The sequence below is a fragment of the Tenrec ecaudatus genome, chromosome 4 (genome assembly GCF_050624435.1).
Source record: "Tenrec ecaudatus isolate mTenEca1 chromosome 4, mTenEca1.hap1, whole genome shotgun sequence".
NCBI classification, from domain to species: domain Eukaryota; kingdom Metazoa; phylum Chordata; class Mammalia; order Afrosoricida; family Tenrecidae; genus Tenrec; species Tenrec ecaudatus.
In genome coordinates, this window is record NC_134533.1 from 57,000,059 (window position 1) to 57,019,413 (window position 19,355).

Here is a 19,355-nt window from a genome sequence, read left to right on the forward strand (position 1 = left end):
CAGGATGTATTTTCATGGTTACAAATTGAAGATAATTAAAAATAATTAAAGCATAGTGATTAATCACAAAACAATATGTAATTATATATTGTGAAATACTTGTGTTTTCCAATGGTCTTGGGCGACCTCTGTTAAAGGGTTGTTTGACCCCCAAAGGGGTCACAACCCAAAGGTTGAGAACCACTGCAATAGAGGAAGATCCTCCAGGAGATACACTGACACAATGACTACGAAGATAGCCACAGAGAATCCTGCTTTTGTCTGAGGGTGGCTGAGTTGGAACTGATTCAAAGGCCCCTAACAACAATAGAAGCAGTTAAGACTAAGTCTGATGCTACAGCATGTGCTGTCCCTTGGTGGTGATGCTGTCTTTGAGGAGGTTCAGACTCATAGTGACCACATGTACAACAGAACAAAACACGGCCTGTCCTGTGCGGTCCTCACAATTGTTCTTATGCTCAAGGCCAGCATCGCAGTCACTATGCCATCCATCTTTTCAAAGGTCGCTTTCGTTTTCACCGCCCCATGATGCCCAAGTATGCTGTCCCCAGTAGCTGTAAAACCCTAACAGCTCCTTATCTGATGCCACTTCCCTGTGCTGCATCTGTTTACAAAACTGGATTTAATAGCAGGCTCTTAGTGCCCCTGCAACATTTTCCAAATCCTGGTAGTAAATGGGCTAGGACACTGTATACCTCTCTATTCAGGAGCAGGAGATTAACAAAGGTATTAGCATGTCAAAGGCTTAAAAATGAGGAAAAGGAAACCTGTGACCTCTACTTAAGGGTAGCCCTTCACAGATTTCACAGCACTACAGGGAAAATAATGGTATTAAAAGCTCCTAGCCATCCTATGCTTGAGAAAAGGAAACACTGCCCAGTCCTGACCCAACCTTACAACTGTTCTTTTGAGCCCAATGCTGCAGGCACTGATGTCAACTCATTGTTTTAAGTATCTTCCTCTGTTTCTTTTTCAAGCATGATGCCTTTCTCGAGGGACTAGTCTCTCCTGACAGTATGTCCAAAACCCAGGAGATGAAATCGCATTATTCTCGACTCTCAGGGGCATTCTGGCTATACTCCTTTCAAGACAGATATGTTTGTTCTTTTGGCAGTATTTTCAAGATTCATCACCAGCACAATAATTCTAGTGCATCCATTCTTCTTTGGGCTTCCTTATTCAATGTTAAACTTTCACATTCATATGAAGCAATTGAAAATAGCATGGCTTGGTAGGCACACCTTAGTCCTCAAAGTATCATCCTTGCTTTCCAGCACTTTAATGAAATCGTGTGCAGCAAATTTACTCAATGCAATGCATCGATAGATCTCTTCACTACTGCTTCCATGAGCATTGATTGTGAAACCAAGCAAGATAAAATCCTTGACAAATTCAAGCTTTTCTTCACTTATGATATTACCTATTGTTCCAGTTGTAAAGTCCTTACAGTATGTGGTAGTTACATAATCTCTTGTCAACTTGAGTGAAGGGGCCTGTCAATCAGGTATTAAGAAATGATGCCGCTGTGTGGGCATGGCCTTCTGAGGATTCTGGAAACTCCCAGTCTTCTTCCCTGGAGGCGGACACACACACTCTCTGTCTGCAATGCTGATGGCAGCCAGACCCCTGGCTTCCAGATCCTTCCATTGCCACTGGATCCACTTTCCTTTCCACCCACAGGCCTAGAATCTTCCTGTATTCGGCATCATTGCATGTGTTGTGTTGAGTATGAAGAATTTATAGACTAGTATCGGGCATAATGGCCTAATATCGGACTTATGGACTTCATCTGGACTGTGCTAGGATGTTTTCTTAATATATAATTACTCTTTGATATAAAACTCTATCTTACATATATATGAGGTCTCAGGATTTGTTTCTTTAGTCAACCTGGACTAACACACAGTATATTCATTTATTTTGAAATGGTGGGCCAACCCCAGCCACAGATCTCAATCTGTAATAGATATCAAGCAATTCAGTATTTTCTTATTATGTCATGGCTTTTCTTTGCTTCTTGAGAGCACTTCTTGCATTATCATTAGTACTTTGTATGGGTTCTATGGTATTCACGGTTCAGTTTTATATTAAACATGATGAAAAATATGCAAGAACCACAAAAGAGCATTCTTTACTGTGGTACAAAATTTACAAGAGACAACTGGCAGAGATGAAAAGCATCACAATATCTTAAAATACGTTTCCCCATAAAGGTCAAATTTATGTTGTTCAAAAATCAAGCCGGGCAGTTTAAACTTATGTTGTATATATAGGTTGTGTCTACATATAGGATAGGTACCCATTGGGCCTTAGTACATATCTTGTATTATGACTCCCCATCTACCTCCACCCCAGCTGACAAAGGGAGATTAGTATTAGCAACTTTTCCAACTTAGATATCAATGGTTCCTCAGTCTCTACTGGGAATGTTTTCAAATGAATCAATCCAATTAACAAATTTCTGTCTTTAAAGTCTCTTCCTGTTTTACCTTTATAATTTTTCCAGGTTCACAGATATGCTTACAACTAATGCTACCAGGCAGGGATCAGACCAGAGGGGTGGGGGTGTAGTGGGGGGTGGGGGCTATGAGGGCGGCACAAGAGAGGGAACTCTATGAAGTCCTTGGCAGGGTACACCTTCTTTACAGCCCACCACCGAAGCAAGAGCAATCTGCATTCTTATAAATTAATGAAATTATAAGAAATGGAAGTTATTGATGACTTTTTGGATTCTCTATTTCTCAGCTATGAAATTGATTTAGGCTCTTGAGAAGCTACCCAAAATAAGACTGAAGTAAGAATGAAAGGCAAATTAAAAGCACTAGCAAATTCAGGGGGTTCTTAGTGAATTTATCAATTGAAAATCAGTCATAGAAGGAAAAAAGGACCAAAATAATTAAGTACAACAGAACTACTAAAACTCAGGGAAAGTAAGGGCAAAAAAAAGTCACCCTGGGATAACCATTACTGACTGGCCTCTAGTCAATCAATCAACCTCTGTAATCATTCATTAATTTTATTAAAGAGGAATCTGAACCTTATCAGACTCTCAAAATCTATATTTCAACCATTATCTACTGGAGTAAGTCATTTCCTAGTAATACATTAGATACAAAGAGAATTATTAACTCCAACAGGTCAAAGGGTTATCACCGTTGGGCAATACAACTGCTATTCCCTAGTGTCCACGCACTGCCCCACACAGCCAAGTGCCCCGTTACCACCTACTTCGTCTGAGGCTTCTACTTAGGCTAACCATCACTATGGTTACATTTAAAGTGTAACCCACACGTTTTAAATGCCACTATTTCTGAAATATACATTTGAGATCATCTCCATCAAACTTAGTAGATGAAGAGTGCAAATGATTTTAGGGTCCCACTAAGAATGAATTCTTTGTTAGAAAATGCACTTGTCTAAGGCCCTGCATTATTTCTAGGAGTGATTTCAGCACAGATATGAGCCATAGGGGTCGGTAGGTCAGAGAAGTGTTTTCACTGTAGGCAGGAGAAAATATGTATGTATGGCTTTCTTTATTCTAACCTCGTATACTCTACTTCCTGTTAATTCGTGACAGCAATTACACATGTTCAGATTCCCATATCTACTCCAAACTCTTCAGCAATACTTTCATTCCAGCATCTTTTAAAAGGTGATTACAGCTTATTTTTCCCTAGGAATGTATTTTAAAATTAGCCTATTTTTTTAATTATGCATTTGTTATAATCTGCTTTATGATTTTATCACTCCTGATAATTAAAAACACTCATGAAAAGTACACACAAAAACCTGATTCAGTTATATTTTATCATTATACATTGTGCCTACACATTACACAATGGGTTATTATACCAGGATCAGGATCCATAGGACGTCCCACCGTATCCATGCCCCAAGGATATTTGATAGGTTCTGAGTGTCTTAATGATCCCATGAAACTTTTTAAGAAATAATTCTGTATGCATATTTTGCTGAGGCCAGAGCACAACTCTGATCATATGCGCAGAGAGGCTTATGGCCTTTGGCTAAGAACCTCTACATTAAGGAACACACTTTCAGATTTTATTTGTAGAATACTTCCAAGTAATAAGATACAATGATGCTAAGGAGTTCTTATATATCAATGTTTCTGCTAAGGATTGTACAAAAGCACAAATGATCTAAACTAGACTGTTCAAGGTAATCTTACAACTGTCAAGTACTTCTATTTAAATGAAATGCATGTACATATTCTAGACTAAATGGGTTCACTAATACCTGTGGTCCTAAGGTATTTAGAAGGCTTTTTAACTGAATAAGCCAAGTAATACAAAAAGTGTGTCCTAATTTGCACTACAGCAAATAACTTTTTCCAAGCACCAATGCAAGAGAAGATCTCCTATGTCAATAATATCTGCTAGGGTTTTATCTTTATTGTTTTATTGTCTATGCAAAGGCATTTCACTGTATGCATCATGACAAACTGTGGATAGTCTTGAGAAGAATGGGAATTCCAGAACACTTCACTGTGCTCATGCAGAACATGTACCTGATCAAGACACGGTTATATGATTAGAGCAACAAAATACCGCATGGTTTAAAATCACAAAAGATGTGTGTCAGCGTTGTATCCTCTCACCATATTCATTCAATCTATATGCTGAGCGAATCATTGGAGAAGCTGGAGCTTATGAAGAAGAATGCAGCATCAGGATTAGAGGAAGGTTTATTAACAACCTGTGCAGATGACACAACCTTGCTTGCTGTGAGGAGGACTTGAAGCACTTGCTGATGAAGATCAAAGACTGCAGCCTTCAGTATGGATTACAACTCAAGGTCAAGAAGTCCAAAATCACAGCGGAGAAGTGGGTGAAGAGCAACATTGGATGATGTAAGATATGACAAAATAATAATAATTTATAAATTATCAAGGGTTCATGGGGAAGGGGGGAGCGGGGAGGGAGGGGAGAAAATGAGGAGCTGATACTAAGGGCTCAAGTAGAAAGCAAATGTGTTGAGAATGATGAGGGGAACAAATATACAAAAGTGCTTGACACAATGGATGGATGGATGGATTGTGATGAGTTGTATGAGCCCCCAATAAAATGATTAAAAAAAGAAGTCCAAAATCCTCACAAATGGAGCAATAGTCAATTGTAACACTGTGATAAATGGAAGAAAGACTGAAGTTATCAAAGATTTCAACTTGCTTATATTTTCAATCAATGCTCATGGAAGCAGCAGTAAAGAGATCAAATGACATAACGCATTGGATAACTCTGCTGCCCTCTTTACAGAGTTGAAAGGTGCGGATGTTACTTGAGGATTAAAGTGTGCCTAACCCAAGCCATAGTATTTTCAATGGCCTCATATAACTGTGAAAGGTGAACACTGAATAAAGAAGATGGAAGAATACAGGAATCACGCATTTGAATTGTATTGCTGGTGAAGAATCTTCGAAGTACTGCCAACAGAACAAAGAAATCTGTCCCGAAAGACAACCCCAGTGTTCCTGAGAGGCAAGAACAGTGAGACAGTATCTCATGTACTTTGGACATGCTTTCCAGAGAGAACAGTTCCTGTAGAAGGATCATCACGCTTGCTACAGTAGAGGAGCATTGAGAAAGTTGAGGGCCCTCAACTAGATGAACAGACAATGGCTGCAGCGATGGGATCAAACTAAGAACAATGGTGGGGATGGTACAGGACTAGGCAGTGGCTCATTCTGTTGTGCACAGGGTCACTATGAGTCAGAACCAACTTGATGGCATCTAACAACAGGAGTCTAGACAGAACTGGAAATTACTCTTTGGAGCCAAAATACAGTTTTCTAAGTCTCTGCTTTACCCTTCACCATACTCCCTAACTTTGCTTGCCTAACACAATATAATGCACAAAGGGCTAAAATATACAAAACACATTTCTGCTTCATTTACATTAACACACCTCGTCTTATTCTTATTTTGCTGTATGGTAAGAATGTCTGGGATTTGCTTTAAAATAAAGAGGAGAGCAGATGGAGGTAGAAATGAAGCAAGATTGTCCACAAGTTAGTGATGGTTTAAAAGTTATTGAGGTGTATATGAGGGAACTTTAAAAAGTTCTGAGAGAAATTACATTTTCTATTTACTCTATTGTGGGATAAAGAAGGGTTTCTCCCAAGCTGTCTCCTCCAAATATATGCCAGACAGCTGCTTGGGAAGGACTATACTTGGAGGTCATCAGAAGTAGGTCAGGGGTTATTCTCCCTGAGAGCTATCAACCATCTAGAGCAAGTAGTTACCACTGTTTATCCCACAACAAATAGGGCCCACTCCCTTCTGATAAGGAGAGTAGTTGTCTGTTTCCTTGGAGGAGACCTGAGAGGTCAAACCTGTCCAAGGATGATCAAGGTTAGGCCGCCATCTTGAATCTAGGGTCCGCCCATCTTGTCACATGTCTACCACCAATCCCTCTTCCTATTGCATGTATTTCCCTAGACCACCCCTTCCCATTACTGTATTACCTATAGTACAGCCCCTTCCTGTGATGTATGTCCTCACCTGTAATTAGGGGGCTTGCATGTCCCCAGAGAATATAAAAGGGGCCTGGGCTACCATTAAACTCTGTCCCTCCACGTGGACCATCAAGTGGAGCTGAGGTGAGCATGCTACCTTGAAATGTGTCTGACTCCCATTTATTTCTATACTTCACTTCTATCTCTCATGCTCTCTATGACTTTACTATGATCTTTACTTATTATCGCTGTACAATTGCGCCTACCGGACCCGTAATGATGTGTTAGGGGCTGGCTTCCCCTGACACTCTATGTTCCCACAAAATATTTGAAGCCTCCTCATACTACTGTGTTTTTGCTTGTTGGCAACCTTCCATGGTAAAAAATATAAAGACGTTTGCCTCCCTCATAAGAATGGGTAGTTTCCTAAAGAATTTTAGGTCCAGAGCTTTCTTTTATGTATTTACTCTAATTTATTAACACTTTATTCTTTCAACAGAATTATCTTTCATTGAGTCTTGAGCTTTTTGGTGGCACATTAAGTAAGTTTTTATTAACCCAGATAACACATTCATTCACTATTGATGGGGCATTTTCTATAAATGCCTAACATAGTAACTATTTAATATTTATATTACTACCAATCATGGCAGTACGTAAAAAATTAATTCTAATAAATTAAGACTGGCAGAATCCTTAAGAGTCTACCACAAAAAAGGACAAGGGGGGAAAGGGAGATGAAGTGAAAGAAAGAATTAGAAGAAACAATAAATATGGTTTGTAAGAGAAGAATCTAAGGTACCTACTTTTTAAAAAAATCATTTTATTAGGGACTCATACACCACCCATCTCGATCCATACATCAATTGTGTAAAGCAAATTTGTACATTCATTGCCCTCATCATTCACAAAACTTTTGCTCTCCACCTAAGCCCCGGGCATCGGGTCCTCATTTTTTCACCTCCCTCCCTACTCCCCACCTCATGAACCCCTGATAATTTATAAATTGTTATTTTGTCATATCTGGCTCTGTCCCATGTCTCCCTTCCCCCACTTTTCTGTTGTATGTCCCCCAGGGAGGAGGTCAAATGCTGGTCCTTGAAGTAGGTACCCCCTTTCCAACCCACCCTCCCTATTCCCTCCCAGTAGCGCCACTCACTCCACTGGTCCTAAGGGACCATCCGTCCCGGCTTCCCTGTGCTTCCAGTTCCCATCTGAGGTACCTACTTTTTAGTGAGAAAAGCATACTGCTTGTTCAAGTTGGAAAGAATTGAGAGTTCCCCTCCCTCTCTCTTTTTACAGAGGAGGAAACTAAAGCCCTGAAAAAGGAAGTGCCTTGCCTTAAATTACACATCAAGCTTCTAACAAAAGAAAAAACTCCAATCTAATGATTCACAGCTCAATACAGACTGTCTACAACATAATAAGTTTTCTACACCATAATAATCATTAAAAAGAATGAACTGTTTTAGAGTATTAATATCTATTTGATTCCATTATGCCATACGAAAGAAGAAAGCAGTTATTGGTAAGCAAAAGAAAGAGGAACAGGCTGGGCTTGGAAGAAATTGCACACAACAAACTGGTAAGATAGCAATGTATGAAGTCTATGTGCATATACCATACTTCCTCAATTCTGAGACACTTTTAACGTTAAGACACAGTATCCATTGCATGTCCATTTAGAAATAAGGCACTGTAGAACTTATCTTCATTTCCAAAAATATGCTAAGATTTGAAAGCCAGAACTTCTAAACCAAGAAACTGAAATAGTGCACCCAGTTAGACAACAAAAATCAACGCCTCTTTAGAGCTGGTGTCCCAGGTCACATCAAGTCCACACAGAGAAATGAGTCCCATGTTCTAAGGTTACAAATAGTTATTAAATACCTAAAGCTTTATTTAAACATCTTTTTACAACAATTGTAGGTAATAATACAAGCAAGTCTTTCTTGCTACTTGTCTCTTAAGCATGAAATTTGGGGTGAGAAAAAGAAAGCTGTGAAAGCCAGTTCTGTCACGCAGTTCTCAAAGGTACCGGCTTCTCTGGCTCATTCTCTTCACCAATTAAATGGATACTCAACTTATGAGATTTTGAAAAATTAACTGATAATAAATTAAGGAAACATAGCACAGATCCTACTGAAATAAGAATTCCTTTAAGTTTCGTTCCATATCCTTATGGATTATTTTTATATAAGTGAAGTCTTATTTCTGACTTACAAGATTCTTTCTCCACTGTAGAAATCTGAGTAACTTTCTATACAGATCCTACGGCAAATTCATTTGAGTTTAAGGATAATTCTTCAATAAAAAAGCTTATTTTCCTGAAACTTGCCTTTTTTCCCCTTTCAAAAGGGGACAGGAAACTGGCACATAAGCATTTATTCCAGTTATATGCAAATTCAATCCTTTCATAGTGTCTGAAAAGCTATCAAAACACCTATGGCAAACCCTGCAGAGAGGAACTACAGAGCCAACGTGGAGGAAGGAGGAGGGTATGAGAGCAAAAGCAACAGTTAACGTGACTCAACTGCATGAGTGTGTGTGTGTGTGTGTGTTAGCCTTACATTCCTGTATTACAGTCTAAGAAAACAAATGTCCAAGAAAGTCAAGACCATCTCGCAATGATTTGAAGTGCTTCACCAATTTCATCCCTTAGATGAAGCAAATGCTATCTTTCACATGTACAATTTCAGAGTTTGCGGATGTTTATAACCCAGTCATTACAAGAGGGGAACGTGCCCATCCAAGTAGCCGGTATGGACAGACATGGAGAAAATCATCTTTTCGCTATCCGACACACACTTCAGACGAGCCCCTTCTCCTACAGGCAGAGCGAAGTTGCAAGGGACTTCTGCTCCTCGACCTGCAAACTGAATGGCAGCCAGGTCCGAACAGTTATGTTTGCTTAGATGCAGTCAGTCATATGTTTGTCTTAGTGTTTAATATAAAGGTGGCCCTGGTGGTATAGTGGATTACAAATTGGGCTGCTAACTGCAAGGCCAGCAGTTCAAAACCTTCAGGTGCTCTTTGGGAGAAAAGATGAGGCTGTCTAGTCCCACGACATATTAGTTTTAGAAACCCCCTGGGGCAGTTCTACTCTGTCATATAGGGTCACTATGAGTTAGAACTGACTCGATGGCAGTTAGTTTGAAAGTTTTCTATGCATAAGAAACATTAAAGAAACAGTTCCAGGTACGCTAAAATATACAGTGATTTTTTTTATGTCAAAAGTAGCAAAATTGTGCACGTGTTATCAAAAGCCATTTTGTATACCTCAAAATTGTAATATAGCAGGCTTTACGAGAGTTGATACACAAGAGTACCTTTGTAACCTAGAGACTTCTCATAATCTCTCATCATCATCTCGTTTCAGTGTAATGCCCTTCTCCCATTAACATAAAATATGCTCATTTTAGATAGTCTGGCAAATATGAAAAATGCAAACACTTTTAAATCACCCAGTTCTCATCCACCACAAAAAACTAAACATCTTTCCTATGAATTTAGCCATAATTATTTTATCTAATATTTCATTTTGTATAGGATACTTTCTACTAAATGTTTCTTCAGCCTAAATTTTCATTACTTTTTTTACTTACTTCAAATACATGACCTTAAACTTTGATCTTGAATTTCTCAACTACAGTTTGCTGTTGATTACGTTCTTAAAACTTTAACCTCATATTCCTCGGTGTCTGCAAAAATCTCTCCGACTCATCTTTTTCTCCTTTATGAACTCTTTTGTTAAATCTGCTCATCTCTTAAAAATGGCTTAGTTCAAGACAAGAACGCAACACACTGACATGAAGCAGGGAACCAACGAGAGAGGCCTGAGGGGCTGGCCACATTACCAGCTAAGTGGACAGCACTACCCTCCCCCCAAGAAGAATTTGCTTCAGAGGACAGCACTGTCGCTACAGTTCAAGAAAAGGGGAAGAGGGACTGGTCTGGTCAGAGCACACAGGAGCCAATGAGGGGACCCGAGGGGGCGGGGGAGAAAAGAGTGACGCACATCCTGCCTCACCAAGCCCTGAGGACAATGTTCCTGCTCAGAACAGCAATGCACAGAGATGACCACAGGGCCGACCCGACCATGGGGCACAGCGTTCCTCATTGACCCATAGCACCATTGGGGACAACACTAGAGACACACTGTGGGAATGGTGCCCACCATGAGCTCACAACGCCGAAGCCAGCCCCTGAGGGCATGCAGCAGAGCAGCGGGGGGAGCAGAGCAATGAAGTCCCCAGGGATAGAGGCAGTGCCAGGCCATGGCACCCCATGCGACTTGACTGGAAAGCACCTGTGAAGGACAACAAACAGACCCTGAACTATTCATACGTGTAAGTATTTATGAGTGTGTGTGTGTGTGTGTGTGTGTGTTGGTGGTGGTGGTGTTGTTGTAGCTACCGTTTTACTTTCTGTTGGTGCTTCGTGGTACTCAATCTTGTGATGGTACACAGCATGTCTACCTGGAAGGGACAGACAGAGTAAGCATGCCAGAAGAGAGAACAGTGGGATGACAGTTCCGGGGGGACATGGGGTAGGGGTGGCGGGGGAAAAGAAGAGGATGTTAACAAGCTCAAGGACAATGGAATACCAAGTGATCCAACATCAGTCTCAAGGAGGGTGTGGGCGGTCTGGCAGGGCTGGATCAAGGGCAATGTAACCGAGAGCGATTCCTAAAACCCTAATGAAGGCAGAACATGATAGTGGGACAAGAGGAAGGTACAAAGAAACAGAGGAAAGAACTAGGAGGCAAAGAGTAGTCATAGAGATTTAAATACAGACATACAAAGATGTAAATGTATTTATATACGATGAGGGGGGAATAGATCTATGTACATATATTTATAGGTTAGTATTAAGGAAATAGATAAACAGTGGGCCCCTGCTCAAGTACTCCCTCAACACAAGAGCAGTTTGTTCTAACAATTCGGCAGTCTGAGATGTTCACCTACCTGGCACAATCGCTGATGACAATGGGTACACAGACAAATGTGGTGAAGAAAGCTGATGGTGCCCAGCTACCAAAAGATATAGCACCTGAAGTCGCTGAAGACAATGGGTGCACAAGCATATGTGGTGAAGAAAGCTGGTAGTGCCCAGCTACCAAAAGACATAGCACCTGAAGTCTTAAAGACCTGAAGATAAACAAGCAGCCATCTAGTTGAGAGATAACAAAACCCACATGAAAGAAGCACACTGGACTGTCCCAACTAGATCGCTGAGCACAAAGTGGGTGCATAAGCAAAAGTTACAAACAAAGCTGATGGTATGGTACCCGGCTATCAAATGATATAGCATCAGGGGTCTTAAAGGCTTGAAGGCAATCAGGTGGCCATCTAACTAAGAAACAACAAAGCTCACAAAGAAGAAGCACACCAGCCTACCCCGAAACGAACGCTGAAGACAAAGTGGGTGCAAGGGCAAGTGCGGTGAAAAAAGCTGATGGTGCCCAGTTGTCAAAATATATAGAATCAGGGGTTCCATAGGTTGGAAGATAAACAAGAGGCCATCTAACTGAAAAACAACAAAGCCCACATGGAAAATGCACATCAGCCTGTGAGATGACAAGGCATCGAAGGGATCAAGTATCAGGAATCAAAGACAAAAAAAAAAATCATAGCATTGTGAATGAGGGGGAGTACAGAGTGAGGAGCCAGGGCCCATCTGGGGGAAATTGGACATCCCCTTGCAGAAGGGCTGTGGGGAGGTGACGAACCAGTCAGAGTGTAGTGTAGCAATGATGAAACATACAATTTTCCTCTGGTTCTTGAATGCTTCCTCCCCCCCACTATCATGATCCCAAATCTACCTTACATAACTGGCTGGACCGGGAGATGTACACTGGCATGGATAGGAACTGGAAATACGGGGAATCCAGGACAGATGAGCCCCTCATGAACAGTGGTGAGAGTGGTGATACCGGGAAAGTGGAGGGAGAGTGAGGGAGAAACGGGAAACAGATGACAAGGTCTACATGTAACCTCCTCCCTGGAGGATGGACAGCGGAGAACTGGGTGAGGAAGACATTGGATGGTGTAAGGTATGATAAAATAATAATTTATAAATTATCAAGGGTTCGGAGGGAGGGGGGAGCAGGGAGGGTGGAGAAAATGAGGAGCTGATGCCAGGGGCTCAGGTGGAGAGTGGGTGTTTTGAGAAGGATGATGGCAACATATGTACAAATGTGCTAGACATAAATGATGTATGTACGGATTGTAAAAAGAGTTGTATGAGCCCCTAATAAAATGATTTTTTTAAAATGGCTCAGGTCTCACTTTAGGATTTTGTCAATTTGAATCCCTATTACTTATCACAGTCCTTGGCTTCTAAAAGAAACTCAATATACCACTTACTTATCGACTGTGTCAATCTCAGCCCTGCCATTTACTAGCTGCATGACACTGGGGCAAGCTAAATTTCTCTAACACTCAGGGGCCTTGCCTATAAAATAAGGATCAATAAAATGAGATGCTGTTGAAAAAACTTAGAGTATTGTCCAACATAGTAGCATTCAACAAATTTTGGCAGAATTATTAACATAATTCAGTAAAAAGCTAAAAAATGTTTCTGGTTTGTATGTATGTATGGTTGACCAAAGGATAAATTAAAACTCACCTCCTTCTGGGTACTCGTCCTGATTGACTTCACACCACTCAGATGGATTACTTCTCTGCTCCAAGTTGCCTCAGCACCTCACCACTTAGGTATGCTGTTTATACTAAAGGTAAAATGTGACCTCAGTTAATAGTGTTACCCACAAATTATTTCACAAAAATTATTTCGACATTCTAAAGGAAAGTCCCCTGGGAACACCCTAAACAAAAAATGGCCACTGCGGCTTCTGTCCTTGACACTAGGGTAATTTACATTTGTCAATAGGTGTTTAACTACGAGGTGGTACCCACCCATGCCCCTGAAAAACCGATGTTCATTTGTTTTTCTGATGTGAGGCGGGTATTTAGAGTTCATTCCACCACGTCAGACTGTTAATCAAGCTTTCTATTTAGAGGTTCTGAAAAGATTGTGTGACAGTTTGTGACCAAAAAAGGCCTGATTTGTGGCAGACGGGGTACTGGTTTTGCCACAATGACAATGCACCTGCTCAAGCAGCCGTCTCAGTATGCCAGTTTTTGGCAAAAAAGCAGCATGCCTCCCGTGCCCCATGCACCTGACTCACCCGACCTCACTCTGTGCAACGTTTTGTTTTAGAGAATGAAGAGGGACAAGAAAGGGCAGCAATTTGATGGCATAGAAGAGGTGAAGGGAAAAAAGAGGGAGGTGCTGTCAGCCATCCAAACAGATGAGTTTGAAAATGTTTCCAAGAATGGAATCGCAGATTTGACAAATGAATTAAGTGTAATGGAGAGTACTTTGAAGGTGATAAGGTTATTTTGTTAAATATATAGCTTTAATAAAAATCCATTTCTTTGGGGGTGGTACCCCCTGGTATATTTTCAGCGGTAAACAAAAATCATACTTCAGTGCTTATCATCTCTTCCCATTTAAATCTACTGAACTCTGACAATGGGTCACCTTCTTCCCTACTATTTCCTCACTGCCCTGTCCTCGACCCACAACCCAGAAATAAAAATTCCAAAGCTTAAAAGAGAAAAGCTTAACAGTGATACACACACAGAACTCTGGACTGGTTTAGCCACATAATAGTGATACATACACACACACACACACACACAGAACTCTGAACTGGTTTAGCCACATAATAGTGATACATACACACACACACACACACAGAACTCTGAACTGGTTTAGCCACATAATAGTGATACATACATACACACACACACACACACACACACACACACAGAACTCTGGACTGGTTTAGCCACACAATAGTGGTACATACATACACACACACACAGAACTCTGAACTGGTTTAGCCACATAATAGTGATACATAAATACACACACACACACACACAGAACTCTGGACTGGTTTAGCCACATAATAGTGATACATAAATACACACACACACACACACAGAACTCTGGACTGGTTTAGCCACATAATAGTGATACATAAATACATACACACACACACAGAACTCTGAACTGGTTTAGCCACATAATAGTGATACATACACACACACACACACACAGAACTCTGAACTGGTTTAGCCACATAATAGTGATACATAAATACATACACACACACACACAGAACTCTGGACTGGTTTAGCCACATAATAGTGATACATAAATACATACACACACACACACAGAACTCTGGACTGGTTTAGCCACATAATAGTGATACATAAATACATACACACACACACACAGAACTCTGGACTGGTTTAGCCACATAATAGTGATACATACACACACACAGAACTCTGAACTGGTTTAGCCACATAATAGTGATACATACACACACACAGAACTCTGAACTGGTTTAGCCACATAATAGTGATACATACACACACACAGAACTCTGAACTGGTTTAGCCACATAATAGTGATACATACACACACACAGAACTCTGGACTGGGTTAGCCACATAATAGTGATACATACACACACACACACACAGAACTCTGAACTGGTTTAGCCACATAATAGTGATACATAAATACACACACACACACACACACACACAGAACTCTGAACTGGTTTAGCCACATAATAGTGATACATACACACACACACACACACAGAACTCTGAACTGGTTTAGCCACATAATAGTGATACATACACACATACACACACACACACAGAACTCTGAACTGGTTTAGCCACATAATAGTGATACATACACACACACACACACACAGAACTCTGAACTGGTTTAGCCACATAATAGTGATACATACATACATACACACACACACACACAGAACTCTGAACTGGTTTAGCCACATAATAGTGATACATACACACACACACACACACAGAACTCTGAACTGGTTTAGCCACATAATAGTGATACATACATACATACACACACACACACAGAACTCTGAACTGGTTTAGCCACATAATAGTGATACATATACACACACACACACACAAAACTCTGAACTGGTTTAGCCACATAATAGTGATACATACACACACACACACACACAAAACTCTGAACTGGTTTAGCCACATAATAGTGATACATACATACACACACACACACACACACACAGAACTCTGAACTGGTTTAGCCACACAATAGTGATACATACATACATACACACACACACACACACACACACACAGAACTCTGAACTGGTTTAGCCACATAATAGTGGTACATACATACACACACACACAGAATTCTGAACTGGTTTAGCCACATAATAGTGATACATACACACACACAGAACTCTGGACTGGTTTAGCCACATAATAGTGATACATACATACACACACACACACACAGAACTCTGAACTGGTTTAGCCACATAATAGTGATACATACATACACACACACACACACACACAGATCTCTGAACTGGTTTAGCCACATAATAGTGATACATACACACACACACACACAGAACTCTGAACTGGTTTAGCCACATAATAGTGATACATACACACACACACACACAGAACTCTGAACTGGTTTAGCCACATAATAGTGATACATAAATACACACACACACACACACACACACAGAACTCTGAACTGGTTTAGCCACATAATAGTGATACATACATACACACACACACACAGAACTCTGAACTGGTTTAGCCACATAATAGTGATACATACATACACACACACACACACAGAACTCTGAACTGGTTTAGCCACATAATAGTGATACATACATACACACACACACACACAGAACTCTGAACTGGTTTAGCCACATAATAGTGATACATACATACACACACACACACACAGAGAACTCTGAACTGGTTTAGCCACATAATAGTGATACATACATACACACACACACACACACACAGAACTCTGAACTGGTTTAGCCACATAATAGTGATACATACACACACACAGAACTCTGGACTGGTTTAGCCACATAATAGTGATACACACACACACACAGAACTCTGGACTGGTTTAGCCACATAATAGTGATACACACACACACACACACACAGAACTCTGAACTGGTTTAGCCACATAATAGTGATACACACACACACACAGAACTCTGAACTGGTTTAGCCACATAATAGTGATACATACACACACACAGAACTCTGGACTGGTTTAGCCACATAATAGTGATATACACACACACAGAACTCTGAACTGGTTTAGCCACATAATAGTGATACATACACACACACAGAACTCTGAACTGGTTTAGCCACATAATAGTGATACATACATACACACACACACACACACACAGAACTCTGAACTGGTTTAGCCACATAATACTGATACATACATACACACACACACACACACAGAACTCTGAACTGGTTTAGCCACATAATACTGATACATACATACACACACACACACACACACACACACACAGAACTCTGAACTGGTTTAGCCACATAATAGTGATACATACATACACACACACACACACACACAGAACTCTGAACTGGTTTAGCCACAAAACTATTTCTAGGACTGTGACGAACTTCCCAACAATGCCAAGATCCATATTCAAATTCCACTACATAGAGTTGATCCTACACGCTGGCAGGAGCCCTGGTGTGATGGCACTAAGCTGTCAGTGAAAGCTGTCAGTGAAAGGGTTGAACCCAGGAGTGCCACTCCGTGGGAGGACAATATGGCTGTCGGCTTACAGCTTTGGAAACCCCATGGTACCACTCTACTCTGTCTCATAGGGTCACTAAGAGTCAGAATCTCAATGGCAGTGGGGCAGTACATACATGGTAATTCTGACTTGTGTTGCTGTAAGAGACCCTGTATCATTTATATGCATTACATATTATGCACACCCAGTAAGATCGTTGAGAAACCACCTAAGAGCAAATTTTCCTCACAAAGAACCTTCTGATGCTATCTTTAATAAATTCTAGGTTTTAAAAATGCCCTGCAAAAATCAAACAATGTGTATGTCATTACCCTGAAAGGGTGGATTTGTTTGCTGCTGAAGCAATTAGATGGGCTGTGATGGGGGAGGGTGATCGACTCAGCAGCCAGGGTTCACAAGGCTCAGTGCTAGTCTTGAAGGCATCAGGCTCTTCTGTCTCTGCATCTATCAAAGCCAATTAGTGGCTCCAGCTCATCTACTCATAAAAGATCCACATCCTTCGGTTGCCCACACGCAAATCTACCTTTTACTTCTGTAAACTTTCTAACTAGTCAACTAACGCCTCCTCGTCCAACAGCGTCCATCCACACGCACCTAAGCCCTTCTCTCAGTCATCTTCCGGTTTCAGAGAGAGCGAGACAGACAGACAGACAGAGAGAGAGAGAGAGAGAGAGAGAGAGAGAGAGAGAGAGAGAGAGAGAGAGAGAGAGAGAGAGAGAGAGAGAGAGAGAGAGAGAGAGAGAGTTTTGTGCGTTACTTCGCAGACACGTCTTAATTTGCCTAGAGTCCGTAACCTTCAAAATCCAAGCCCGTCCTTCCTTTTACTCCCAGCCTATTTCCCCGCCTCAGCCCGATCAAGCTCTATTCGGAAGAGGCTAGCCACGCTCGCAGGCTCCACATCTTTCTCCCCAGACACCCTTTTCTGGCCATCACCCTCTGCCCATCACTTTCTTCCTCCCCAGACCCGAATCCTTCCACCGCAGGCCTCCTTTCCCAGCCACCTCCTGCACCCGCGCTGGCTTCCCCGTTAACCACCGCGCCCCACCTTCGCCACCTCTCCGCGGCCTCCCCACCCCGGGAGGCGCCCCCGGGCTCCGCAGCTGCTAACCAGGCCCTTCCCTGCTGCCCCGCGGGCGGCCCCGGCTCTCCGCAGGGCGGCGGCCAGGCCGAGTGGCGAAGAGCACCCCCCGGGCTGAAGCTCGCGCCCCTCGCACTGAGCGGACGCGGGTGCGGGTGCGGGGGGAGGCGGGGGCGGGGCGGGGCGCTGGGTCGTCGCCCCCGCCTCGGCCCTGCCTGCCGCACTGGCTCCCGCAGCCACAGCCGCTGCCCCGGCGGCGCGCGGAGGCGGCCCGCAGCCCGGCGCCCGGGGCTCTCACCTCGACGCAGAGCCTCAGGCCTCGCCCTCCGCCCGGCCGTCCAGCGATGGCCCTGCCTGCGCCGTCGCGCTCTCCTCACTCTCCTCACCGCCCCCGACCGGCAGCCGAGGAGCGGATGGGCAGCGGCACGCCCATTGGCTGCGGGGCGCGCTCGCGTCAGCCGGCCCCGGCCCAGCCTCGAGATGTTACTGGCTGGCGCGGCGCCTCTTTTCCACGACTCGTTGCGATTGGCTTCCTCGCGCCCCTTTACCGGGAGGACCGCTCACCCTCCTCCCGGCTCGGGCCTCCCCGCGCTCCCGGAGCCTGTTTCCATCTGGGCCGGAGAGGGGTGGGAGCTCGAGCCGGTGGGGTCGCGAACGGCCAATGAGGGGGCGCGAAGAGCGCCGGGAGGTGGGCTCTGTGGCCGGCCGGCCCGCAGGGGGAAAGCTCAGCCAATTGGAAAGCCCCTACATCCTGGGCTCGACAGCGCCCCCTCTGGCCGCCCGGCGCCGGGCCGGTCGCACCCGCGGCCACGCCCGACTCCTGTAGCGCGGAAAGGGCGCCCACTTACGAGGTGGGGTGGCTGCAGCGAGGCGGCGCGGGACGCCGGGGGTAGCCATTGTGTCGCGCTCAGACACTGCCTACGTGGGGCCTGGCGGTTCTTTTCAGGGGCCCCTCGGGCTACTCGCAGTTGTCAGGGACCCGCCCGGGGTACTGCCTCCCAGATGGGCTTCGCTCCGGTACAAGTGGTCGCTCCGGTAGCGCCTGGAGCCCAGGAGGGAGGAAC

At 43.0% G+C, this 19,355-nt stretch overlaps 1 protein-coding gene across 2 annotated transcripts in view; it reads right to left on the reverse strand.

Moving 5' to 3' along the window:
* Positions 1–18,899, reverse strand: part of FAR1 (fatty acyl-CoA reductase 1) — an 83,266-nt gene extending 64,367 nt beyond the window's left edge. The window contains exons 1-2 of one of the 2 annotated variants that reach the window (XM_075546023.1): positions 18,590–18,899; positions 13,106–13,208 (exon numbers count right to left, since the gene is read on the reverse strand). The gene's annotated coding sequence lies outside the window, so the exon portion shown is untranslated. Of the gene's footprint in view, positions 1–13,105; positions 13,209–18,258; positions 18,409–18,589 lie in introns of those variants that run through there. The other variant, XM_075546024.1, reaches the window with a different exon arrangement.
* Positions 18,900–19,355: the final 456 nt, after the last annotated feature.